Source organism: Plectropomus leopardus, chromosome 7 (genome assembly GCF_008729295.1).
Source record: "Plectropomus leopardus isolate mb chromosome 7, YSFRI_Pleo_2.0, whole genome shotgun sequence".
NCBI classification, from domain to species: domain Eukaryota; kingdom Metazoa; phylum Chordata; class Actinopteri; order Perciformes; family Serranidae; genus Plectropomus; species Plectropomus leopardus.
Genome location: NC_056469.1, coordinates 31,045,351 through 31,053,656, shown reverse-complemented (window position 1 = coordinate 31,053,656; position 8,306 = coordinate 31,045,351). Strand labels below are relative to the sequence as shown.

Below are 8,306 nucleotides of genomic sequence, written 5' to 3'. Positions count from 1 at the left end.
TGGCAGGTTGCCCTCCGCTGTTAAAACAACAGGCTTTGACTCTATACGGAACAAAACGCACGCTGCTGCGCGCAATCGACTATTTACCAGACTTTTTCCCCCCTTCTACTTCTTCTTCTTGACATGCAAACATGTGGCGTGTAAATATGAAAATGAATGAGTGTGAGAGCTCTCCTGGCACTGACTTCTCTCTCTCTCTTTCTTCCTCCCTCCTCTTTCTCTCTCTTTCTCTCTCTCTCTCTCTCTCAGTGTCCCCGGAGAGCAGCGCGTCGGAGAGGAGCGGCTGTAAAAACCAAAGTGGGGCAATGAGACAAGCTGCGCCACAGCTGGCAAATCATCGATTTGAGCATCAGAAACGGGGAGGGGCGGTTCGTTTACCTGCCACCCTCTCAAAGCAGCCCTCCTCACATGCCGCCACTCTCCTCTCCTCTACTTCACCTCCGATGCCCGCAGCGCACGGTTGCTCACATTTCTGCGCTCCATCCGCCGTGTGCGCTCCCCCAAACTTCAACCTCCGCCAGCGCGGTTTCTTCAAGACGACTCCCCTCCCCTCCCTCTCCTCATCCGCAGGACTTTTGACTTTTTTTATTCAAAAAAAACCAGTTTTTCCTCCCACAGAAGCAGTTGCCTATTTTTGGATCTCTCGTCGTGGAGCAGTGAGAAGAGGTTGCTCAACTTTTGATGGAAAACAAGAGGTCGGGCGACTGCTGACTTTAAAGGTATGTTCCCCACATTGATCAGCTGTCATTCCTTCACGTGCATCTTTATTTTTTAAATCGCATTTATTTTATTTCCTAAATATAAAGCGCATCTATTCGGAATTGGAAGGAAAAATGACTCGGTTTCTAAAACGAATTAAAAGCAATTTGCAGACTTTCAAATCACTTAAAACCCACACAGACCAACAGTGGCTGCTTGTATTTTAATATTTTATACAGGAGAGAGAAAAAAATGTCATGCTTCATGGTAAATACAAACGCACGCATTTAGAAGTTTTTTTGGCCGTCTAATTTTAAATGTGCAGAAAAACAGGCCTGTGTCATTTCTGCACGAATAAGCAAAGCACTCGTGATATTCGCGGGGTTAAGTACATCCATCTCCTCTAATTCATTTAACAAGTTATTCAGCGCGCAGCAGAGGAGCAAGAAGTGATGCTGCCATCCATCGCTGCTCATGACCTGATGACTTTAGGAACCTTTTGTGTTGAAAAAAAAACCTGGTTTAAACTCATTATTTCTCTTCCAAATTACAAAACATATTTTTTGTATCTTGTTTATGAGAGCATATACTTTATTTTTTTCCTCTCTATAATGAAGTGTGTTGTTCCCAAACCGCTGACATGTCTATTAGAAATGCTGAAGCTATTGCAGCCCAACTGCCCATCTACTTTTACTACTTTTTATTAGGCCATTAGAGCCACTTCATTTATTCTCTCCATATACTTACTATTTAATTACGTGTCAACTTGCTTCAACACTTTTATTGCTGTGGCATCAAGTGTAACTCTCAGAAACACGCTGCCTGAGCTCAAGGTAAAAAAAAAAAAAAAAAAAAGGTGTGCAAACTCATAGGGAAACAAACGGTTAATGAATTTATTGCTCTCTTTCTGCATGACTTGGTGTGAGGCAGTCAGGTAGATGTGATGATACAGGGATGGTGTGCTGCTCGGTCTGCCTTGTGGCTTTTTGTCACAGTGCTGATAAAGTAATTTCAGGTACAACCAGACTGTTTGTGCATGTGCGTGCGTGTGTGTGCGTGTGTGCGTGTTTGTAAGAGAGATAGAGAGCAGTTATGAGAAGATGTATTGCCATGTTAAAAGTGCGTGGGCACTGATGTTCTGTGGTTTACAGGTTTTTAAAGGTTTCACTCTGCTTGCTCCCTTAGAAAATAGCTGACATTTCACACAGCAGCACGGCCAGTGGCTGTCACTCGCATTATTTATATGCAGAAATCAGCACAAACACACTTACTTAACACAGACTAGAGTTTGTTTTGTCGCTATAATCTGTCATAAAGATTATATTTGTTCATTTGGCCACGATGCAGTGTGAAAATGCTCACAAAGTACAGAAAATCAAGAATAATTGTTTAAACTTCAAAAAAAGTTAGAGTCCAGGCTGCCTAATTTTTTTAAGTTGACTGAATTTGAGAAGACAAGTTGAATCATTACAAAATTTCCCTAACTTTTCTTTTCAAATTCAGTCAGCTTAAAAATTTAAGGCAGACCACACTAACTTTAAAAAAAAAGTTTTTTTTGTATAACAGTAAATTAGAAACTCGATCAGATTATTAGGCCACGTATCCTAAAATAATCTCCACCCTGCACTGACACCGCTTGTTTATTATCTTGCTGTTGTTGTCGGGTTTGCTCGCTCACGAGGTCAAGCGTGGCACCTCTTGCATGGGTAAAAAAAACAGGTTATGGCACAGCACCGGTGAGTTCTCCTTTTTATCTCTTGCAGATCTGTGGCAGCTCAAGGTGCTGTGGCTTATCTGGTCAGTACCTTTCGACAGCAATGAAACACAGCCCTTTTCCTGTCTCAGGCTGTCACTTCTTGTAAAAAGTCCTCAGAACAAAGCCTGCGACCGTTGAATCAAAAGTTCTCGGTTTTACTTCTCGCCTCTGAGTCTTCATTAGAATCACTTGTTTGTTTTTTTTTAATCAGTTTGTGGTTGTTAAAAGTGGCACACATGCACTCAAAAATGCTCAATCTCATACCCACAGCGGCGTGTCAGTCTGTTTGGCAAAAAAAAAATGTCTCCACATAAACTTGTTTGGCAGGAATGATAAGAATCACAGTGCGAGGATGGTGGCGGCGGCGCTGACTGCCAGGTCACACACATCCAGCAGTAAAGCCTAAACATCTGTCGTAGTTTATTAGTGCGTAATTCCTCTGAATACGTTCTGTTGCGGCTCTGACAATAACCCCGCTGTGATTTACAATTAGGAGAGATCTCGGAAAACACCTCCACCTTTCTACCTTTTAACTTACAGGTTATTACGCTCCGATTTTTCCCCCCTTCAGAGCTTAGTTTTGTTTTTATCACAACTCATCGAAACTAGTGCACGCTGTGTTTACTGTACTGTAGTAGTGTGAGAGCAGGAAATCAGCTCATAAACATGATCTCTTTTCTTTTTTAAATCCCACCGACACTTTTGCACCTTCTTTTATCGTCACTTAGGGTAAGGGGTACACGGTTAGATAGACAGTGGCGAGTTCTGTGTCTCACCAGTTACACCTTGTACCCCTCCAGAGAGATGAAGTACACTACAGCAGCTGCATGTCGCCGAGCTCTCACTCAGTGTCACGTTTAAGGACACTGAGGAGCAGGTTGTCAGACGAGAGCGAGAGCGAACGACAAAGTTCGCCCTGTGACCCTGAGAGACCAATTAGTCTGCACGTTGGAGAGCTGTGATTTCTTTTGTTGTTTTTGTGTTCATCCTGCTCTGAAGTGATGCTCCATCACTTTGATTCAAAACTGAATTAAGCTCTGAAACATCCGTTTTATTACTAAAAGGGAAATAAAAAGTGTCGTCCCACAAAAAAAAAAAACAACCCCAAAAAAACAAAACGTCTGTATGTTAGCATCACGGTCTTTTTGTTGTTTCTCGCAGCAAAAAGATGCAGATTATTAAAACACCCCACTGTTGGAGTTTGGAGCCGGGCTGTGCCTCACTTTGCTGAGACTGATATCTCGGCTAAAACCATTAATCGTCTTTCTTTACCACCTCGATAATTATCTCTGTAGCAAAATAACAGCTCAGCAAACAGTGAAATTATACCTGTGGTAGGGAGCAGAGTAAATACCTGTTTAGCTGCCAGCAAATGTATTTATTAGACTGTCGCCAGTAAATAAGAGGCCTGTCTCGTTTTTTAATGTGTGGCTCTTTGGGGATTCCACCCCTCCACACGCCACCCATCCCCTCCTCTGTATGAAATAGCTCTGTTATGATTGCTAATAGAGGAGAAAGATAACAATGATTCCCAGCGTTTTTCTTTTGGATGACATGTTGCGACTAGTTTGGAGAAAGAAAAAGGTTGGTGTGTTAATAGGGACTGCTGCATTCCAGGGCTCCAAAAATGTAAGAAAGCCCCCCCTCCGACAGTCACAGACATACCACCCTGGGTGAGTGCTTAGTGTGTGATTCGGGAGTTACAGCTCATTTTGTCATTATGTGGAAAGTTCTTTATAAAATTGAAGAAAAAAAAGAGGAAGGGGGGAGTTATGTTGTCCCAGCATGTTTGACTGCATTTATTCTGGCATATGCTTTGCATACTGTTGATCCAGATTCCTTGGCTTAGTGATAAAAGCGTCACATTGTTTTTGGGTCCTGACAATCAGCCCCGTTCGTCGAATGGGTTGGCGTGTCCTCCCCGGGAGATAAAAAAACCCAAAGTCCGTCATGTCGGTTTTGTCACGCTTTTACAAAATGACATCCCTCCTTATGTTCAATTTTTTTTGTTGTTGTTGTTCTTGTTATTTAGCGTGCTTCATGCTACCATGGCAAATATAATTTAAGCAACCATATACATCTAAGTTTGCGCGATTCAAATCACATTATTACAGGTTTCATCGTATGTTTTTTTTTTTTTGAGAGGGAAAAAAAAACTCATTGTCTTTTCTTCTGATGCTTGTCTTTATCCAATCTGTGTAGGTTTTTCTGAATCCTTTGTTCGGAGAGAAAAAAAAGAGCGATTTAGAGGAAAGCGCATCCCGCTAAGATCAGGTTGTTAATACCCACCCACATACTCCAATGAAACAATTTCAACAGATACTGTATTCTGTGTCTGTGTCTCACACACACACACAAACACACACACACACACACACACACACACACACACACACACACACACTCTCTTGCCTTATCAACTGTTTTGTTCGTCAGAGGACGGATGATGCATCCTTTGACAAGGGATTAAATATGCAAAGAAAAATATGTAGATAAAGAGCCACATCCTTAAGTCTGCACCTCAATACTTCTGCCTAAGCCTCAATATTAAGAGCCGTTCTCCCCACATGCTCGCATCCCATCACTCCTTTCATCTCAGCGTAGCACCACTTCTCGCACACTGAGAGGCGAGTAACACCATCCCGTCACCTGCCTTCATTTCTTTTAACACTCCCAAGAACTCCCCACAAGGCCGGCAAGGCCGGGGTGCTGTGCCCTTCACCGCCCCCCCCCTCCCTTCGTCCAGTGCAGGAAAAACCCAGCAGGATGTAGCGACCTATCTCATCTCGTCGGTGTGGTCTCACTCAGTGCCACAAATCCATCTTTAGCATCTCTTCACTCTCACAAACACCCCGACTCTGTGTATTTGTTGCGATCCACGAGACAGAAATTAGAGTTTAATTACTGGGTCATGTGACGAGCGGAGTCCGGCGAGCAGTGACAGAAAAGTCATTTATTTAAAAACGGCCCTGCCTCTGCTGCTCGTTGATTGTTCTGTGGCTGATTGGTTTTATAATTTGATAAAGAGAGCGAGAGAGAGGGAGGGAGGGGGTGATAAACAAGGTGGTAAAGGGATGCACTTTTGAGTTTTTAATGTAGACTCCTCAGAGAAAGGCCTGAGGTGACCTGGCTCCGTGCTGATTACAGTCAACCTGATGACGCCGACTGTAGCCCTCGAGGTTCAGGCTGAGGTCCGCACCCCGAGGGCAGAGGCCTTGTTCAGCGCCGAAGCTCGCTGAGCGGATGTCTCTGTGTGGCGTGCATCTGCGTAGGAGTTGCATTGTGTACAGTGCACACCACATGTCGTAAGGGTGGGTGTCGAGAGCGGAGAGTAACGATGTGAGAGCGAGGGGCGGTTGTCTTTCATGCATCAGGGGAGAAAAAAACAAAACTCACCTTCCTCTGCGCAGAGACCCGTCGAGGCCAAACTGGCGTTAGGCCTTCCTGTCAGCAGACCTGAGGTGCAGACCACTCGCTCCGCTTCTATTTCTGTCGACTTCATATGATTATGAAACAATTAAGCACTTAGGAGTCGACTCTCAGTTCATTACATCCCCCTTGTTCTTTCTTCCTCTCTTTTCTCCCTCCTCCCACACCGGAGCGCGGACATATGAGAAATGCAGAAATCACCTTATTTCACTAGTAATTGAAAGCCACACTAGCTGTATGAGAGGCTAATGGAAAACACGAAACTAATTTGATTTGGAGGATATGTTCATTATGGAATATTTAGTCTATCTGTGCTTACCTCGTAACAACTGATTAAGCAATTTTTTTTGGTCTTCGGATGTCTTACGAGGGAACATTAATAAACCTCCTGATCTCTATATAGAAGTGAACCGACTGCAGGATGTGATTTTGTGCAACAGTTGTGCAGGGAGATCAGTCTTTTAGAGGAAAAGTGTCACAAACGATTGCATTTCTGGGAGGACAAAGTGATGACACATTGTGCTTGTTGTAATTGTCAGATTTCAAGATATTTTTTGTGTTAGACTAACTGTTTTAACTTCAAAAAGTTATTGTCCGGTGGGCTTAAAATTGTAAGTTGGTCTGCATTTTAGAAGACAAGTTGAGGTTTTTGTAATGATTCAACTTGTCTTCTCAAATTCAACTTAAAAAAATGTTTGGCAGGCCGAAAGTTAAAACAAATAATTTATTGTTACAGTGTAGTCTTTTCTTTTAGTAGCACATATGTTAGTTTAGTCTGGAGTCTGTCACACATATTGAAACCACATAATGACCTACAAACGCCAACGGCAGTGCACAATTTCTTTGTCCCAACAGTCAAAACTTCCTTCTATGTCAATTCAGTCATAATGAAAAATGAAATTGTCAATTGTTTATACATAAAATACTGTCTACCGCTGTATCAATTCAGCGCTTTTGTTTAGAAAACACATTGATTTAATTTTTTTGTCACTTTTACGACTCATTTAACCGCCTGTTGGTTTTGCACGGAACCCACTGTACAGTACACCACCCTTGTTTTCCTTTTTTTTTTTTTTCCACTGTACGTGTCATCTTCTGTCTCGCTGAGGTTCATCTGTGCACCCACACTGATTCAGGCGTGTTGTGACACATTCCCAGACAGATTATTAAATCCTTTGCAGCCTCTAATAATACTATTATGTTTACGTGTGTGTTTTTTATTGTGGGAGACACTTGCAGAAAGAGCTCAAAGTCACACCAGTGACAGCGCTTTATACCCCCATGCTATTCGCTCAGACTGGATGCGCAGACTAATTTGTATTAGCTCTCCAAATAATCGTATTAATGCCTATTAGAAGCATCACAAGTGGCGAGCATGAAGACATCACAACACCTACGTACTGTAAGCGATGGCGCCGGCTTCGCCTGACTCAGTAAATAAAGACGCTTCTCGATGCTGAGCCAACAAAGATACATTTTCTTATTTCGCCCTTTTGTGTGTTCATTATCGGAGCCTTCTTAAAGGCATAATATTTAATTCCTCCTGAGACATAAACATGTGGTTTAAAAAGCGGCAGGCCAGATGTGATGGTTCTGATAAGTGTGTTATGGTGAAAACATGCTGTACCTGTGGTAACACACACACACACACACACAGGAGGTGAAATGGATCTGCGGTGTAATGCTATGACTCCTGACATTTAAATATGTTGCAATTTAGAATCCAGTCTGTCATGTTCCTCATGTCGTTTTTCATGTTTTCTGTACAAACGTGGCCAACAAAATCTTGCCTGAACAATTACGTACTGTATCTCCCCAACACAAAGGCGCACCGGCTTGTAAAAACCCACCTTGAGCAGAGCTAAATCTGTATTCAGCACGTGATTATAACAGCACACGGCTAGTATTTTTAAACAGGCTTTCTGTGTTTCAAAACCCATTTTTCCCCTCTTTTCTGTGTGATACAAAACGGTATATGTTAATTGATAATCAGCAGTGTTGATTCAGTGGTGCATTCAGTGCAAATCTGTGCCCTTCTGGATGTCAGAGGGTTTTCACAGCCACGTCGGTGCCAACCTAGCTGGCAGTGCCGGCACCTGTTGGCGGTGCCAAGGCCTGGCAGGGGTTATCGATGCTCTCTGATGGTGCCCGACAATCACAGTGGAAATGACTGCGGCTGCTTGCGTCATGCCAGATAGAAAAGAGCATTTGCCGACAATGGCTTGCTTTCACCGTCGCTCCTATTTTCCGAACGCTGCTAACTGCGGCCAAGGAAGAAAAAAAAAACCCACAAAACCAAAGAGAGAAACGGGAGCTGCGGAGAACATCATGTAAAACATGTCAACGTGGAAAACATGTCAACATGCAGAGTGTTGTGCAGCGATGCCGTGCAGGTCTAGGTGATGCAAAGTGATCTGCTGAG

At 43.1% G+C, this 8,306-nt stretch overlaps 1 protein-coding gene across 8 annotated transcripts in view; it reads left to right on the top strand.

The window, feature by feature from the left end:
* The first annotated feature begins 288 nt into the window (after positions 1-288).
* LOC121945623 (DNA-binding protein SATB1) overlaps positions 289-8,306 on the top strand; it is a 74,779-nt gene continuing 66,761 nt past the window's right edge. For 5 of the 8 annotated variants that reach the window (XM_042489907.1, XM_042489902.1, XM_042489903.1 and 2 more), the window contains exon 1: positions 290-719. The gene's annotated coding sequence lies outside the window, so the exon portion shown is untranslated. Of the gene's footprint in view, positions 720-8,306 lie in introns of all 8 variants that reach the window. The other 3 variants (XM_042489908.1, XM_042489905.1, XM_042489904.1) reach the window with 1 other exon arrangement.